Genomic DNA, 19818 nt, shown 5'->3' with positions numbered 1-19818 from the left:
GCCCTTCAACATCACTGCAGGACTTTCTCAGGACAACATCCTAGGCCCAGCTATCTTCAGCTGCTTTGACGACCTTCCTCTATCATAAGGTGAGAAATGGAGCTGTTTGTTGATGATTGCAGTGTTCAGCTCCATTCACAATTTCTCAAATAATGGAACAGTCCATGCCTGCAGGCAGCAAGACCTGGACAACATGCAGGCTTAGGCTGTTAAGTGGCAAGTACAGAGCAATGACCATCTCCAACAAGACAGAGCCTAACTACCACCCCATGATATTCAATGGCATTAATATCGTCGAGCTCCCACCATCATCGTCCTGGAGGTCAATGTTGACCAGAAACTCAACTGGACCAGCCACATAAATGCCCTGGATACTAGAGCAGGTAAGAGGCTGGGCATTCTACAGCAAATGGCTCACCTCCTTACTCCCCAAAACTTCTCCACCACTTACAAGGGCATCAGATGCATGGGAATGCCATCACCTCTAAGTTCCCCTCCAAATCGCACATCGTCCTGATTTAGACACCACTCTTTCATCATTTCTGAGTCAAAATCCTGGAAAACTCCTGACCTAACAACATTGTGGGAGCATCTTCACCACACGGACTGCAGAGGTTCAAGAAGAAGGCTCACCACCACCTTCTTGAGGGCAACTAGGGATGGGCCTTGCCAGCGACGCCCACATCCGGAGAATGAATGTAGAAAACCATAAGCTATGTTTCAGTCACTGACAGGACCTTGTTTGCGAGTGAGCGATCATATGGAGGGAAATGCGGAGAGAGGAGGTGATTGTTGATTCAACAGCAGAATCCAGGGGGTGGTGGTGGGGTGGGGTGGGACAGGAACGAGATTAATGAGGCTAGCTCCCAATGATTGCTCTGGGTGGGAATGTGGGCAATAGTGGAGGATGTGACGGCCGTGGTTACTGCTTTTGAGGAGGCAGTGATGATGCCATGATAGGCTTGCCGGAGAATGCCGAGAGCAGCACCGAAGGTAACCAGGAACTGGCTCAAGAGGGATTCAAGGCAGGTTTGATGGCAGAAGAGAAGATGGGCTGAGGAGTAGTGATGGGTTGAAGTAGGGATTCGGGGGCATAATACCTGAGAGGGAAGAGATGAAAGGAAGTGTGAGAGATGAGCGGAAGAGGAAAAGAAAGGAGGTGAAATGAGATAAAGTCCATCGTGCTGTAGATTTTATGTGGTCAGTGAAAGTAACCGATTTATTGGGTGAGTGGCATTTTCTCATTAAGTGCTTTACCCAGTGACAACCAATTCTGTATTAAAACTTCTTATTCTCATCTGTCTTTCAGATGAGACGTTAAACCAAGGCCCTGTCTGCCCTCTCAGGTGGATGTAAAAGATCCCACGGCATTATTTCAAAGAAGAGGAGGGTGAGTTTTCCCCAGCAATGTTAACCCCTCAACCAACACCTAAAACAGATTATCCGGTCACTATCACATTGCTGTTTTCGGGACCTTGCTGTGCACAAAATGGCTGCCGCGTTTCCTACATTACAACAATGGCTACACTTCGAAAATGCTTCATGGTCTGTAAAGCGCTTTGGGACGTCCTGAGTTAGTGAAAGGCGCTATATAAATGCAAGATCTTCTTTTTCTACCTCCTAATTAAAGAAACAATCCATGTTGCATGAAGAATTTAGTACCTTCATCAGGTCTGAGTCAGCTTTAGTTTAATCATTTCAGATAGAGTCAAAAACCACTTTAACCAGGACAGGCTATTTACTCCTCACTAATATTTAAATAAATCTTTTTTAAATCGAATTCTGGGCAGTTGCTAATTTAGTAGTGGTGCCAAAAAACATTATACTTTAGTGCTGCAAAAGCCATTCAATATAGTATCTTTGGTTTCTGTGGATTAAATCTCTTCTGCAGAGTTAATGAGGCTGATGAACCTTAGACTATAGAGGGTCAGCGACTTCGGGGCCCAATTGACTTCTAGCATGTCATTACAATACTGTGCTGTGTCGTGGTACAAAAGGTTATTAAACTCGTCACTAAAAATCCATAGAGGGTGTCTTTTACGCAAATACCTGAAAATAAACTCGTTCACCAGAGGAACAGCTTTATAGGTTTTGTTTCAATCGCATAAAGTTATCTTGGGCATTTGTGTAAAATAACATTCATAATTCTTTCCATGCAAAATAGAATTTATTCTATGGCTATATTTGATGCCGGGTGTGTGGGAAATAATGGATAAGGGTTAATAATCGCATTCTGACCTTTAATAAGTTCCCCATCACGTAGTGTCCCTTACCCCTCAAGCTTAGTGAAAGACACATAGGCCCAGAAATTGGTTGGTGCCTGAGCCTGCAATATGGCGCTGGACGTGCAAGGATGTGATCGCTTTGGAGAGGGTGCAGAGGAGATTCACCAGGATGTTACCAGGGCTGGAGCGCTTCAGCTATGAAGAGAGACTGGGAAGATTGGGTTTGTTTTCCTTGGAACAGAGGAGGCTGAGGGGGGACATGATTGAGGTGTACAAAATTATGAGGGGCACAGATAGGATGGATACTAAGGAGCTTTTTCCCTTCGTTGAGGGTTCTATAACAAGGGGACATAGATTCAAGGTAAAAGGCGGGAGGTTTAGAGGGGATTTGAGAAAGAACTTTTTCACCCAGAGGGTGGTTGGAGTCTGGAACTCACTGCCTGAAAGGGTTGTGGAGGCAGGAACCCTCACAACATTCAAGAAGCATTTGGATGAGCAATTGAAATGCCATAGCATACAAGGCTACGGACCCAATGCTGGAATATGGGATTAGAGTAGACAGGGCTGATGGCCGGCGCGGACACGATGGGCCGAAGGGCCTCCATCCGTGCTGTATAACTCTATGACTCTATGACTCTATGTTAGGTGAAACAGGCATTAGGCACCCTTCCATGCTCCAATAAGGGGCCTAACGCCTGTTTGAGGCCCCCCTCTGCAATATTGGGTTGCGCTGAGGCACTGGGCCGGCTGCATTCAGGAAAAACAAGGACTACATGCGGCCTAACAGGCAGTCCTTAAAGGGCCCACTGCCGGTACTTGCCCGCAATGTAAGTGTTTAAGGTATACTCCTCCCAGATCCACATTTGAACCACGCGGGCTGCTGCCGACCACCGCTGCTCCCCTCACCCCCACCCCCCAGCCAATCGGGACATCAACCCCTCACCCCCCCCCAACACACTATCGTGACCTTGGTGCCTCCCCAATTGCCACCACCAGCCACACCACCCACCACCCCCCCCAATCCCAGTCGCTACCCTGCCTGATCGCCAGCGACCACTACCCACCCTTCGCCATCCCGGTCACCGCTAACCACCCTATGGGTCACCGCTACCCTCCCTCCCGATCGCCCCCTCCTGATCGTCAGTAAGTTTAAGGTTTCTGTAATGCCTGTGATGAGTTTCCTTGGAGTTTGCTTCAGCTAAACTTTAGCAACAAAATAGGCAAAAAACATTGAAATGGGAGAATCTTGGCCGACCGGTTCCTGATAACGCGCAGCAGGCGCAATCAGGAAGCGGATGGCAGACGCAAAGAGTTTGAAAATGAATTTACGATGATACTGAAGAAAATAATTCATTGCCTGTTGACCAACATTGACATTTACTCAGTGAAATGAAAGCAAGCACTCCTCAATGCCCATTGTTGTCTAAAGTAACTTTGAGGTTACCCTTCTGCCACATGCAGTGCAGACGCTCAGTGACGTGAACCAGACAAAGATAAAGGCAGGGTTTTGCTCGAAGGGAGGTGCCCAAAAACCAATGTGAAGGACCTTTAGCTGTTTCAAAACCTCCAAAGACATTTTCAAACTGTGATAGATATCAAACCTCTGCGAGTGCTGGATAGAGTGTGCAGCTGAGCCCTGTTGGAAACTAAGTTCTAGAATATTCTGTTCACTTTTTATGCCCCAAATATGCTGTGTTCATAAGGGCATATCGTAGAATCATAGGATGGCTGCAGGACAGAATGAGGCAATTCGGCCCACCGAGCCCATGCCAGCTCTCTGGAAGAGCAATCCAGTTAGTCCCATTCCCCCGCTCTTTCCCCGTAGCCCTGAAAGTTTTTTCCCTTCACGTATTTGTCTAATTTCTTTTTGAAAGTCATGATTGAATCTGCTTCCACCACCCTTTCAGGCAGCGCATTCCAGATCATAACTACTATCTGCGTTAAAAATGTTTTTCCTCACGTTGCCTCCCGTTCTTTTGCCAATCACTTTAAATCTGTGTCCTCTGGTTTGTGACCCTTCTGCCAATGGGAACAGTTTCTCTTTATTTACTTTATCTAAACCCTTCATGATTTTGAACACTTCTATCAAATCTCCTCTCAACCTTCTCTGCTCTAAGGAGATCAACCCCAGCTTCTCCAGTCTATCCACGTAACTGAAGTCCCTCATCCCTGGAACCATTCTAGTAAATCTTTTCTTCACCCTCTCTAAGGTCTTCACATCCTTCCTAATGTGCGGTGCCCAGAATTGGACACAATATTCCAGTTGTGGCCAAACCAGTGTTTATAAAGGTTCAATATAACTTCCTCGCTTTTGTACTCTATGCCTCTATTTATAAAGCCCAAGATGCTGTGTGTTTTTTTAAGCTGCCCTACCACCTTCAAAGATTTGTGTATGTACACCCCCAGGTCTCTCTGTTCCTGCACACTCTTTAAAATTGTACCATTTAGTTTGTATTGCCTCTCCTCGTTCTCCCTGCCAAAATGTATCACTTCGCACTTCTCTGTGTTAAATTTCATCTGCCATGTGTCCGCCCATTCCACCAGCCTGTCTACATCCTCTTGAAGTCTATCACTATCCTCCTCACTGTTTACTACACTTCCAAGTTTTGTGTCATCTGCAAATTTTGAAATTGTGCCCTGTACACCCAAGTCCAAGTCATTAATTGATATCAAAAGAATCAGTGGTCCCAGCACCGACCCCTGGGGAACACCACTGTACACCTCCCTCCAGTCCGAAAAACAACCGTTCACCACTACTCTCTGTTTCCTGTCACTTAGCTAATTTTGTATCCATGCTGCCACTACCTCTTTTATTCCATGGGCTTCAATTTTGCTGACAAGCCTATTTTGTGGCATTTTATCAAACGCCTTTTGAAAGTCCATATACACAACATCAACCGCGTTGCTCTCATCTACCCTCTCTGTTACCTTATCAAAACTTAATTGGAGTAGGGCCAATTTTGGAGGGTTGAGAACGGATCTGACCTGGGTAAATTGGAATTAAAGATTGGCTGGTAAAACTGCAATTGAATAATGGGCGGCCTTTAAAGTGGAGATGGGTCGGGGACAGTCCAGGTACGTTTCCACAAGGGGGAAAGGTAGGGCAACTAAAGCCCGAGCCTGGATGATGAAAGAGATAGAGAGTAAGATGAAGCAGAAAACGGGGCATATGACAGATGTCAGGTTGATAATACAAGTGAGAATCAGGCTGAATATAGAAAGTACAGAGGAGAAGTGAAAAAGGAAATAAGAGGGACAAAGAGAGAGTATGAGAATAGACTGGCGGTGAACATAAAAGGGAATCCAAAAGTTTTCTATAGGCATATAAATAGTAAACAGGTAGTAAGAGGAGGGGTGGGGCCGATTAGGGACCAAAAAAGATCTACGCATGGAGGCAGAGGGCATGGCTGAGGTACTAAATGAGTACTTTGCATCTGTCTTTACCAAGGAAGAAGATGCTGCTAGAGTCACAGTAAAAGAGGAGATAGTTGAGAAACTGGATGGGCTAAAAATTGATAAAGAGGAGGTACTAGAAAGGCTGGCTGTATTTAAAGTAGATAAATCACCTGGTCCGGATGGGATGCATCCTAGGGATATAACTGAAACATTGTTTTCAGTTACAAAATTCATGAAGAACAAATCTCAAGAAGATAAAAATTGTGACCGTGACACTTTAATATACTTAATTCAAGGTGTACATTCTGACAAAGTAATACAGCATTTTACATAAAATTAGATACAACTTGCAGCACAGAAACAGGCCATTCGGCCCAACTGGTCCATGCCGGTGTTTATGCTTCACACGAGCATCCTCCCACCCCTCTTCATTTAACTCTATCAGCATATCCTTCTATTCCTTTCTCCCTCATGTGTTTATCTAGCTTCCCCTCAACCACTCCTTGTGATAGCAAGTTCCACATTCTAACCACTCTCTGGGTAAAGAAGTTTCTCCTGAATTTGCCTATTGGATTTATTGGTAATTATCTTATATTATGCCGGTGTTTATGCTCCACACGAGCCTCCTCCCACCCCTCTTCATCTCACATTATCAGCTTATCCCTCTATTCCTTTCTCCCTCATGTGCTTCTCTAGCCTCCCCCTAGGAGTCTGATTTGTTTAAGAGACCATAAGAGATAGGAGCAGGAGTAGGCCATTCGGCCCCTCGAGCCTGCTCCGCCATTTAATGAGATTATGGCTGATCTGATCTGATTAAGTTTCGAACTTAAACTTAAAAAAAAAATCACCTTTTATTGACAGAGCTCGGATACTTCCCCGAAATTGCACTTCACAACTGGAGTTGCTAGGCAACGTGCTGCATTGTGTTTCTTGATTCTTTAGCCACTGTCCCAGGTGTTGGGACGAACACTGTCACCACACTGTTCCTGTGCTCTTGTTTGAATAATATGACTTTTTTCCCTTGGAGTATTGCTTTCAAGTATCGCCCTGCTGTCATCAAACCTGAAAGAATTTGTCAAGCTACAAACTTGAGTTCGATCCCTTTGGGAGGGGAGGGGAACAACATCATTTACAGCGATCGTGTGTGACCTTTAGTGACAGTTTCCTCATATCTGTATTCCTTACAGGTCGAAAACAAATCTGCAAAGCAAATGGTTATGTGTTAAGAGAGATGTTGTGTAATTGCCCTACATGCAAATACACTGCGGTATCTGGAGATTACAAGACAGTCAGGGGGAAAATAGAGTGATAAACTGATATCAAAATTCAAACCTCTGGCATTTTACTCTCAAGATCAAAACAAAAAGTTTCCGTAAGATTGATTATTTGCAAGCCTTTAATTAGCGCGAAGTTTCTTATGACTTACACATCCATTTAATTCCTACAGCCTCAAGCACTAGGAAATGTCATCAATTGTTCCTAAACATATTCTAACAGTGCGGGAGTGTGCTTTCCTTTGCAATTTACAGTGCATTTTAAATTGCGGCCACTCCTCTGAGGCTGGCAGCTGAGGTTTGGGGTAAAGCAGACACAACGTCATTCGCAAGAAAGGGAAAAAAAACTGCAAGCACATGGCGAGTCGGTCAGTATCCGTGGGGGAGAAATAGACAAGTTAACGTTTCAAACACTGACCCTTTGTCAGGACCCTTTGGTCTCGATATTAACCGATCCCTACCCCCCCCACAAAGGGCGGGAGAGGGTCGTTGTGGGGCGGGGAGGGGGAGAGTGATTAAAGAGTTAAGCACGGGGAACACACCGCGCACGTGGCCATCGCCTATTTTACGGCGGCGTCCGAGTGTCCTGTCTTGAAGAGGGGGGCACTTCATTAACATATTTAAATAGGCCTCCCCCCCCACCGTGCAATTAGGAGCCCTATTTAAATATTACAGTTGCTGAGCGGGTTTCCCAGGGGTCAGGAAACCCGGCAGTGAAAAGGGAGATGGGAGCTGCCAGTTCCACAAGCTAAGTCACTTTTTCCAGCACTCCCTGCGAGCCAGGAGGAGCAGGAGCGCTCCCCGCTGCCTCAATGACCTCTCTCTCCCTCCAGCCCCGACCTCTCCCCCCACTTTGACCCTGCCGCGATGGCCGATCCTCCCCCCCCTCGATTCTTTCATGCGTGCAGACGCTTGTGTTTTTTTTATCCCCTTCCCTTTCTTCTATTTCTTTTTTAAATGCTGCTCATCCGTAATCTCTTACAGTTCTGATGAAGGGCCTGTTCTCTTCGCAGACGCTGCCTGACCTGATGAGTGTTCCTAATATTCTCTGCTTTTTATTCCACAATCCCAGAATCCACGTTTTGTCTCTCGCTGCTGGTTTGTGTTGTTTTCCTCTCCTGCCTGGGAGAAAGTCCTGCTCAATCCTGCCCGCATGTCTGCACAGAGCTACCTTCTAGTAGTTGGAAAGGCAAACTTTTAGGGAGTGGGCAGGAGAGAATTCAAACTCTCCCGATGTTTACGCCTACGTGCCAACCTACAAAAGCTGACCGCCTTCTTCAAAGGAGCTGATGGCAGTTCCGAGCATTGGCACTTCAAGAATGTTTCTGATTTATATGCCTCTGACTTGTGAAAACAAATAGTTGCAGGGCCCAGGAATTTTCTCAGAGCCGTTCCCACTCTGATACCGTAACTTCACCGGAAATGTGGCAGTACTGAGGGAGCGCTGCACTGTCAGAGGTGCCGTCTTCAACATCCTCCTTTAACGCCCTGTCGCGATGTTGATAGGGGTCGATAATAAACCCACCCCCTCCCCGGGGGGGGGGGTGGAGGGGGTTAAAAATTAAAATTCACGAAACTGAGAGCCTGATTTAAATTTAACGCTGGCCAGCCAGGCTTTGAAGGGGCTTGGGTAACCCGGCAGCGAAAGGGAGACGGGAGCAGCCGGATCCAACAGGAAAGTGCTTTATCCGGCACTGCTTGTGGGCCAGGAGGAGCAGGGGTGCATCCCCACCCCCGCCGGCCCCCCTCAAGCAAACCTCCTGCAGATCCCGGCCGCTCCTCGCTGCCGCGATAGGCCTGAACCCCACCTTCCCCCCCCTCCAAACCCGCGATTCCGAGCCTTCTGCTCCATGATTTGCCGACCAATCCACAATCGCTCCCTCCCTCTCGATTGCCGGTCCGACTGCCCCCCCCCCCACCACCTTCTGCCCCGCGATCCCTCCCTCCCTCGCGGTTGCCGGTCCTCAACGGTCCCCTGGCTGCGGCCTTCTACCGCAGGCTTTCCCTCGCAGCAGCCGGAAGGCCTCTCAATCTCCAGCAAACGTGCTCCCTCACTCCCTTCCTGCCTCCCCATAAATTTCGGGCCATTCTGTTTGTTTATGTAAAAAATTTTTTAAAATGCAACGTTTTTTTTATATAAGTATGGGTGAAAGTGGTACCTGTTTGCTGCTGATTCCCTGAGAAATCATTGAGATGGATTTTCCTGAAGTGGGGCATCTCGCGACGTGCCCCATAAGATAGACATCTTCCCGCCCCCTTCAGCTCAAATTGTTTTTTGCTCTGTCAGTTGATAAACGGTGCAGTGAGGGGAACGGGGCATCTGGGACCTTAGTTAACTACAGGACCAACAGTGTATCTCCTAACAAACGAGATTTAAAGATTGAGAAAGAAACAGAGGAATGATAGAGAAGGGAATAGGGTGAATTAGAATCAAATCAGGTACAGAAAGAGAAATAAAGAGTGGGAAAGAAAGATTGGATTAAGAGAGAGAGAGAAAAAAAAAGAGACAGAAAGGAAATGTAAGAATAAGAGATAACAACATTTTCATTTGATATTTTTAAATACTCGAACAACAATTTACTACTTGAAGGAATGAGACTCAGCAGTTTCAATTGTTCCCTTTCTGGGCCAGAGAGGTTGATTGGCGTTGCAGGAACAATTACCATTTCGTTAAAAAGGCGTTTAGGCTGTTAAGTTCCAGCCCTAACGTTCTGCGGTGAGTTTAATTGGGCAATTAATGTGCAAATCCAGCAAATTCTTAAAAATCACGGGAAGGCTAAGGGTGAGATGTTGTTTGTGTGAAGCAAACGGCAGAGTGGTGTGAATCGACCAGCACGTTCTGGAGATTGGCAACTCACGGTCTTTCCTTAATCCCCTGAACTTGCTGATCGATTTGCGCATTAATAACAGTGTGCGTCATTAACAGACCATTATTTTTCCAGACAGTGAAATAGTATAGAAACTATTTAAGGGTTTCAGTATACTTTGTACATCTGCTCATACCTGTTGGTAAATGTGAATATGAAGGCAATAAAGGACCCAAAGGAAATATTTCTTTTGACTTTAGCAGCCCAGACTGCTGTACAGATGTGAAACCGCGTAGCAAAATGGATCCTATTGTACTAAAGCTACGAAGGCGATCATTTGGATTTTAGATGCGAAGCTCTAAGGCTCAGGATTATCTGAATCTGAATCTGAAATGCAAACACTGAGGTTAGCGAGAGAGCCGGAGAAAGCATTCCTTAGATTCTCTGGAATTTGGATCTGCCCCATTCCCAGGCTGCCAGGAACAGGGAGACATTCCAAAAAAATCACCACGTTTGGAATGGAATCAAATATCTCCACCATCCCCACTGGGACCATCATGACCACCTCAGACGCGTCTCTGTCCAGTCTGTCTGGAACCATCGTCCGCATCCCAAGAGCAAATTGAGAAAATGATGGCGCTGTCTTTTAGGATGGGGCCACAGAGGTGCCCACCCCCTTGCACCCTCGGCTACGTGCCCACGAGGCAAAAAGCAGGAAGGGGCCAGGGTGGCGTAAGAAGTAGAGTGGGTTCATCTTGATTGACACACAGTAACCGAGCCACCACATACACATCAATTAGGGCTGAAGAGGAGCACTAGATTAGGGTTAAGAGTGCACCGTCCACACACTGGTATGAAATACAGTGGTAAGGATCACTAGGCACATACATACACATAGAAACATAGGAGCATAGGAACAGGAGGAGGCCATTTAGCCCCTCGAGCCTGTTCCGCCATTCAATGAGTTCATGGCTGATCTGTGACCTAACTCCATATACCCGCCTTAGCCCCATATCCCTTAATACCTTTGGCTAACAAAAATCTATCAATCTCAGATTTAAAATTAACAATTGAGCTCGCATCAACAGCCGTTTGCGGAAGAGAGTTCCAAACTTCTATCACCCTTTGTGTGTAGAAGTGTTTCCTAATGTCACTCCTGAAAGTCCTGGCTCTAATTTTTAGGCTGTGTCCCCCAGTACTAGACTCCCCAACCAGCAGAAATAGTTTCTCTCTATCAGTTCCCCTTAATATCATTATAATTACGGTTACACTAATAGTTGTGCGAGCCGTCCCTTACAAGGTTCAGAAGTTGCTTTCGCATGGTTTGAATGGGAGCGGTGTGTTGATGTTTACAGAGAAGGATCTGTAAAGGTGAAGGCATATTTGAGGAGAGATGGAGGAAGATAATGCACAGGACTGTTAAAACCCCAGTTAGATGTGGGGTTGAAAAGAAGGTCTCCTCTACGCCAATAGTCACAAATGAACTTGGGACGGAGTGCCCAGCTTCACACCAGCAGAGCGGGGCCCTTGGAATTTGCAGGCCTGTGTCCTTTCTATAAAAGTAGTCCTGACAAAGTATATAAGGCAGTTAAATGCATAAATGATTCCTGAATTGTTTTCATTTCTGTTCCACAGGGTTGCATGTATCGGATGATGCAAGAAATGGTTGTCCGTTAAGCAGTATTAAGGATATTCTGGCGAGCTCACTGAAATTGTTTTCTTTCTCCCCATTTCCGTGTTGGAATTCTTGGATACACAATCTAGTTCCGAATGCCATATTATCGTAAATTTGGCCAAATCAACTGTCAGAATTAAGGCTTCTTCTCAGAACCTATCTAATCTGTTCCAGGATGTCGAAATGCTGTCATTATAAATACTCACAAAGCAGTTTATCAAACAAAAAGCACATCTTGTTCTAAATCAATTGAGAGACTGCTGTGCAGGGCACTGCAGACTTGTCATACCACTTAGAGTTTCCACAGTGTTATTACTGGATCCATGTCCCAAATTGGAGATAATCTCAGTGGATTTCAGTTTCTGAGATTTAGTCAGAGCCTGAGATCATTTCTGATGCAATCGTACGGAAGGAATTCAGCTTTCTCTATCAGTAAAGTCATTCTGAAGCACTGTACAGAAGAGGGTGAGGTGAAGGGTACAAAACATGGACAGGGTCTGAACTGACTAGCTGAGCGCTGGACTGACGGTGGGAGAGGGGGTGTGGGTGAGAGTTGGGGGGGGGAGGGGGGAAGGGGTGAGAGGAAGAAGAGGACACCTCGAAAGCAGCCTCGAACTTACGAAAAGGAAATAAAAGCCACAGGCCTGCAGTACTTTGTGGTCTTTACAGCTCACCGTCAGTCATGAAAAATCTATTGACTTAAATGCAATTCTCCCTTTTTGTTCCATTTCCTACTTTCCCTCCTGTACAACCTGGTGCACTAACAATGTATTACCCTGAGGCAGTTATTATTTGTGAAGTAAATAGGCTGTATTAGAAACAAAATTACTCAATGTTTTCAACATCTTTGCTGGACAGTTACACCATGTAAATAAACGGAGGAGAGCAGGGCCATAAAACAGCAGAACAGGCACAACAAAGTATGTTGGTGAGAGGCAGCAATAATATTGTGGAATCGGGCTCCATTACAGAATTTTAGTGTCAATAAGGAAGGGTTTAGGATTAGGTTAAACTTCTCAGTGAAAACTTGCAGTTAGATTATTGCCACACTGTTAAGAATTTCACACATGATGGAAGACATCTGGGTATTGGTGTAACAAATGTGTTCTGAATGACTCATGCAATTCTGAAAATATGCAGAACTGCATATCAACATCGAGTTACATCGAAACTACAGCACAGAAACAGGCCATTCAACCTAACTGGTCTCTGCCAACGTTTATGCTCCACATGAGCCTCCTCCCTCCCTACTTCATTTAACCCTATCAGCGTTCCCTTCTATACCTTTCTCCCTCATGTGCTTATCTAGCTTCCCCTTAAATGCATCCATGCTATTTGCTCAACTACTCCTTGTGGTAGCGAGTTCCACATTCTGACCACTCTCTGGGTAAAGAAGTTTCTCCTGAATTGCCTTTTGGATTTATTAGTGACTATCTTATATTTATGACCTCTAGTTTTGGACTCCCCCACAAGTGGAAACATTTTCTCTACATCTACCCTATCAAACCCTATCATTATCTTAAAGACCTCTATCAGGTCACCCCCTCAGCCTTCTCTTTTCTAGAGAAAAGAGTCCCAGCTTGTTCAGTCTTTCCTACTAAGGATATCCTCTCAGTTCTGGTATCATCCTTGTGAATCTTTTTTTCACCTTTTCCCATGCCTCGATATCATTTTTATAATATGGAGACCAGAACCTTCCCCATTGTGATAAACTGGATAGCCTGGTGGTGAAGGATATAATACTAGAGCCTGATCTTCAGTTGCTTCCAAGCCTTTATTCACAGAGATCCACATTACCCACTCTACACCCCAGATAAGCTTTCATATAAATGGACACAAGAGAGTCCCCAATTGATACGCACCACCTGAATACAATTAACATTAATTGATATAAATTATATGGATACAATTAACACCCATTACCTCAGCCCACCTGCCGCTGAACCCTCAAGACTGAGATCGATAGATTTTTGAACTCTAAGGGAATCAAGGGAGATGGGGATAGGGTGGGAAAGTGGAGTTGAGGTTGAAGATCAGCCATGATCTTACTGAATGGCGGAGCAGTCTCAAGGGGCCGTTTGGCCTACTCCTGCTCCTATTTCTTACATTCTTAGATTCAACTATTCCAATGTTTCCTCAGCCGTCCCTCCTATCCACCACCCTCTGTGAATTTCAGCTCATCCAAAACCTTGCATTTATCCCGTTTGTCCATCATCCCTGTCCTCACTTGGTTCCCCAACATCTCAGATTTAAAATTCTCACCCTTGTGTTTAAATCCCTCCATGTCCTCACCCCCACTCATGTCTATAACCTTTTCCATCACAACCCTGAACAATCAGTTGCTCTGATTCTGGCCTCATGCATCCCCCCTCCCTTTGTTTCACCATTGGTCGTCCTATCTTCAGCTGCCTAGACCCCACGCTCAGGAATCCCTATTTCCAGCTCCACCTCCCACCTACCTCTCTTCTCTTAAGACCCCTCTTAAGCTCTATCTCTTTGACTAGGCTTTCAGTCACCCCTCCTAATAGCTCCTTCTTTGGATACTCATGCAGTTTCTCCTTACACCTCTGTGAAGGCACCTTGGCGTGCTTTTCTACACTAGAGGCACGGGATCAAGTCTCTGTTTGTCTACGCCAGTAATATCAGCACAATCTGAACGGAATCGGCCGAACCAGGGCAAAAGATCAGGCAATTTTAAATGTGAGTGAGTTACGTCCAAAACCACTTGCGTTCTTGTTTTCCGCAATCTTTTATGCTGGTTTAAGGTTCGATCCGCCCGGATCAGGCTCCACCCACAAAACTGGCCCCGCCCCCAGGTCGACATTGCGAGATTCCACCGATTGTGCTGGTTCGGGAAGGCTCTACAAATTACGTTTCTGAGGCGCCCAGGCACCTTTTACAAGTTTTTTCAAATGAAAAAATATTTAATTTACTAAGAAACTGACTAGTGTGCGCCAATGAAACTATTAAATGGTTCGGTATAGATTTTTTTTAAGTAATTTTCAGCAATTTTAAATCTGGTTATTCACATTTTTGGTGATAAACCCGTTTTCAGCTGTATTAATAAAATTGCGGCAGGTTACAACTCCGAAATACATCAAGGATGTCTAACCACCTCCCCTTGACATTCAACGGCATTACCATCGCCGAATCCCCCACCATCAACATCCTGGGGGTCACCACTGACCAGAAACTTAACTGGACCAGCCACGTAAATACTGTGGCTACGAGAGCAGGTCAGAGGCTGGGTATTCTGCGGCGAGTGACTCACCTCCTGACTCCCCAAAGCCTTTCCACCATCTACAAGGCACAAGTCAGGAGTGTGATGGAATACTCTCCACTTGCTTGGATGAGTGCAGCTCCAACAATACTCAAGAAGCTCGACACCATCCAAGATAAAGCAGCCCGCTTGATTGGCACCCCATCAACCACCCTAAACATTCACTCCCTTCACCACCGGCGCACAGTGGCTGCAGTGTGTACCATCCACAGGATGCACTGCAGCAACTCGCCAAGGCTTCTTCGACAGCACCTCCCAAACCCGCGACCTCTACCACCTAGAAGGACAAGAGCAGCAGGTACATGGGAACAACACCACCTGCACGTTCCCCTCCAAGTCACACACCATCCTGACTTGGAAATATATCGCCGTTCCTTCATCGTCGCTGGGTCAAAATCCTGGAACTCCCTTCCTAACAGCACTGTGGGAGAACCGTCACCACACGGACTGCAGCGGTTCAAGAAGGCAGCTCACCACCACCTTCTCAAGGGCAATTAGGGATGGGCAATAAATGCCGGCCTCGCCAGCGACGCCCACATCCCATGAACGAATAAAAAAAAATTACATCAAGGAATACTTTTTAATGCAAAGAAAAAAAAAGAAATGATTCTGTTCTATTACGCTGCCTGGTTACACTGGTTCATGGACGATTTTACCTTTGTGATGATGCAAATTCATTTTAGCGGAAACTTGAACTGTATCCTAAATGCATTTTGGACGCAATTTCCCGATTGTGCCCAAAGTGGAAACTGTACCTCCCACTGTATAAATGCAAATTTTCTTCTGCTTGGCATTTTCTTGCCTAGCGAAGCACTCGGAGACTCTCTTCTGTGAGAGGAGTGCAGTATAAATGCAAGTTGTGCTTGTTGGCAGGGAACTGCACATCTACTAAAAGCTAGTGAGCTGAGGGACATAATTAAATCACATAAGGAAACATGACGGTTGAGAATGAGCTTGAAGGTCAAAAAATGGCCTAGGAACAGCCCCTAATGTGTGAAAAGCCCGATCCATCTAGTAGTCACAGGCCCTTATAAAATCCATCTGCACCAGGGCAGGAATCTCCAATTAAATCCAGCTACACCTCCAGAAGATTAATCACATCCAACGCGGGAAGACAGGTGACCTGATTTGTCGTCCATCTTTCATATAATTCCTGCAGTTCTGTTTACACACACTTCCACACTTTAATCAATCTCTGTGACTGGCTGAAACAGAACGGGGCTCAGCTCCGCAGAGAGGCCCAAAACAGTAATACAGCCTCGAACTTACGAAAAGCAAATAAAGGCCACAGCCCTGCAGTACCTTGTGCTCTTTACAAATCACTGACAGTCATGAAAAAACGATTGACTTAAATGCAATTCTCCATTTTTGTTCCACTTCCTACTTTTCCCCCTGGACAACCTAGTGCACTAACAGCATACTGGCCCTGGGGCAGTTATTATTTGTGACATAAATAGGCTGAATTAGGAACAAAATCACTCAATGTTTTCAACATCCTTGCTGGACAGCTACACCATGTAAATAAACGCAGCTCCTTTGATAAGATACGTTCTGGCCATATTCCTTGTCATTAAGGATATAAAAAAAGTCAGCTCTTCCTTTGGTTTCATCTGGAAGTTTATGTTGGACGAAACCCACTGAATCCAGGGTTAAATATAGACCCTGCAGTTCCTACTTCCAATATAACAATAATTACGGGAAAAAGTACCAATTTGTCAATTGAATGTTTTTATTTTACAAAGTAGGAATAAAATATATCCTCGTATTTCAGGAGGGAATTAGAATTCTTAAATACTTAGCCTTTCTTCTGCTCCTTAATTACATAGTATTTACAGCACCGAAACAGGCCATTCGGCCCTAAAGGTCTATTCTGGTGTTTATGCTCCACACGAGCCTCCTCCCACCTTACTTCGTCTCACCCTATCAACATATTCCTTTCTCCCCCCTTTACTTATCTAGCTTCTCCTTAAATGCATCTATGCTTTTCGCCTCATTTACTCCTTGTGGTAGTGAGTTCCACATTCTAACCACTCTCTGAGTAAAGAAGTTTTTCCTGAATTCCTTATCGGATTTCTTATTGACTATCTTGGCCTAGTGTACGAACATACGAGCATATGAAATTGATGGAAAAGACCAGCTGGTCTATCAAGTCTGCCCCGCCCACCATGATTGCTGGACTAACATGACTAAACACTTCCCACCCCACCCCCACTCCGGCCCGGTCCCTCCCCACCCCCCCCCCCCCGCTGCCATGTAATCTCCTGGGAGAGGCAAAATCACAGAGAAAAAAACCCAGGGCCAACAAGGGAAAAAGTACTCTGGAAAATTCCTCTCCGACCCCCTCGGGCAATCAAAACCAGTCCAGGAGATCAGATGGACCAAGTATTATCTACATGGACACTTACCTTCTATATGGCGAGAAACTGGAAAGTACTGCAGTACAAAGGGATCTGGGGGGCCTAGTGCAAGAAAATCAAAAAGTTAGTATGCAGGTGCAGCAGGTGATCAAGAAGGCCAACGGAATGTTGGCTTTTATTGCTCGGGGGATAGAATATAAAAACAGGGAGGTATTGCTGCAGTTATATAAGGTATTGGTGAGACCGCACCTGGAATACTGCATACAGTTTTGGTCTCCATACTTAAGAAAAGACATACTTGCTCTCGAGGCAGTACAAAGAAGGTTCACTCGGTTAATCCCGGGGATGATGGGGGTGGACATATGAGGAGAGGTTGAGTAGATTGGGACTCTACTCATTGGAGTTCAGAAGAATGAGAGGCGATCTTATTGAAACATATAAGATTGTGAAGGGGCTTGATCGGGTCGATGTGGTAAGGATGTTCCCAAGGATGGGTGAAACTAGAACTAGGGGGCATAATCTTAGAATAAGGGGCTGCTCTTTCAAAACTGAGATGAGGAGAAACTTCTTCACTCAGAGGGTAGTAGGTCTGTGGAATTTGCTGCCCCAGGAAGCTGTGGAAGCTACATCATTAAATAAATTTAAAACAGAAATCGACAGTTTCCTAGAAGTAAAGGGAATTAGGGGTTACGGGGAGCGGGCAGGAAATTGGACATGAATTTTGATTTGAGGTTAGGATCAGATCAGCCATGATCTTATTGAATGGCGGAGCAGGCTCGAGGGGCCGATTGGCCTACTCCTGCTCCTGTTTCTTATGTTCTTATGTTCTTATATGGTGCGATCTCCCAGTGAGTAACCAGTCCAGCTCCTTCTTGAAGGCGCGCAGAGCGTCCGCACCCACCACACCAGCCAGCAATGTATTCCAGAGGTCGCTACTCTCCGGGAAAAGAAGGACGGCCTAACATCCAGTCTACAACTACTCTTACTCCCAGCCCAACTGCTCACACCTTATTCGGGTGCACTGATGTGATAGTGCACCTGTCACCTGCCACCTCTGTACCTTGGGCTGCACATGAAACAAATCAGCTACACTTGAGTCAGAATGCTGAGCCTCACTCAGTGAGAAACAGCCGACCTGGCAAGACAGCAGCAGTGGCACCCCGCCCTGGGAAATCCCTAACAATTACAGAATTTTAATTGGCATCTAGGGCCAACTACACAAAAAGAAAATCGAGTTGAGCCCAGGAAATATAGATGGGGAGCGAGGAAGATTGGAAAGGCTAAGCAGGTATGAAAAGAAAGTCTGAACGAGAACATAAAGGAGAATAGTAAAGGATTCCATAAATACATAAAAAGGAAAAGAATAGTTAACGAAAGAGTAAGACCAATTGGAAACACAAAAGGCAATCTTCTGACGATGGGTGAAAGAATGGAGGGTGAAAGAAAGTGGAAAAGAAAGGGTACAAAAAGGGGGACATGCAGCAATTAACTAGGATATATACGGGTAAGGGAATGGCCTTGCAAGAGTTGGCAAAACTCAAAGTGAAAGATAGGACTTGCATTTATATAGCACCTTTCACGACCTCAGGACATCCCAAAAGGTTTTTCAGCCATTGAAGTGTAGTAACTGTTGTAATGTAGGAAATGTGGCAGCCAATTTGCACACAGCAAGGTCCCACAGACAGCAATGCGATAATAACCAGATAATCTGTTTTAATTATGTTGATTGAGTGATAAATATTGGCCAGGGCACCGGGAAGAACTCGTCTGCTCTTTTTCAAGTTAGTGCCATGGGATCTTCACCTGAGAGAGCAGGCAGGGCCTCGGTTTAAGATCTCATTTGAAAGAAAGTACCTCTGACAGTGCAGCACTCCCTCAGCACTGCACTGGAATGTCAGCCTGGATTATGGGCTCAAAACGTGTGAGTGCTACCCACTGAGACATGGCTGGCACAAAGTGAAAGAGGCACAGGGCATTGATAGCATGTAACCTGCAGAGGAAATAGCAGAGGCTCAGATCACAATCTTTCAAATCTCCTTGGAGATGTGTTGTGCCAAAAGGCTAGAGGTTCACTAATATAACAGTTGTGTTCAAGAAAGGCGAATGGTGGAAATGGGATAATGATGGACCAGCTGACCTAACATTTGTAGTGGGTAAGCTTCTAGAGGCCGCAAAATGGGATAAAATTAGTACTCCCTTGAAAGACATGTGTCAATTAAGGAAAGCCAGCACGGATTTATAAAAGGCAAGTCATGTCTGATGCATTCAATAGAGTTTTTTCAGGAAATAACTGCGTTTATTGATTAAAGGGACTGCAGTGGAGGTTGCGTTTACGGATTTTCAAAAGGTGTTTGATAAGGTACCATAAAGACTTGTAGGGTACGGTAGTGTAGTGGTTATGTTACTGGGCTAGTAATCCAGAGGCCTGGACTAAAATCCAGAGTCACAAGTTCAAATCCTGCCATGGCGGCTGGCGAATTTAAATTCAATTAATTAAATAAAAATCTGGAATTAAAATACTAGTATCAGTAATGATAGCCATGAAACTACCGGATTGTTGTAAAAACCCATCTGGTTCACTAATGTCCTTTAGGGAAGGAAACCTGCTGTCCTTACCCAGTCTGGCCTATATGTGACTCCAGACCCACAGCAATGTGGTTGATTCTTAATTGCCCTCTGAAATGGCCGAGCAAGCCACTCAGTTGTAAAAATCTCACTAGGGATGGGCAATAAATGCCGGCCTTGCCAGCGACGCCCACATCCCGTGAACAAATAAATAAATGAAAGCTCACAGTATTAGAGAA

General features: G+C 45.4%; 1 long non-coding RNA gene across 1 annotated transcript in view; it reads right to left on the bottom strand.

The window, feature by feature from the left end:
- The window catches only part of LOC137305960 (uncharacterized), a 67109-nt gene extending 59073 nt beyond the window's left edge, over positions 1 to 8036 (bottom strand). The window contains exons 1-2 of the long non-coding RNA XR_010958796.1: positions 7878 to 8036; positions 6470 to 6821 (exon numbers count right to left, since the gene is read on the bottom strand). This is a non-coding gene — a long non-coding RNA (uncharacterized lncRNA). The remainder of the gene's footprint in view (positions 1 to 6469; positions 6822 to 7877) is intronic.
- Between the last annotated feature and the right edge of the window lie 11782 nt (positions 8037 to 19818).

Source organism: Heptranchias perlo, chromosome 3 (assembly GCF_035084215.1).
Source record: "Heptranchias perlo isolate sHepPer1 chromosome 3, sHepPer1.hap1, whole genome shotgun sequence".
Taxonomy (NCBI): domain Eukaryota; kingdom Metazoa; phylum Chordata; class Chondrichthyes; order Hexanchiformes; family Hexanchidae; genus Heptranchias; species Heptranchias perlo.
Note: the sequence above shows the minus strand (reverse complement) of the source record. Positions and strands in the feature narration are given on the sequence as shown.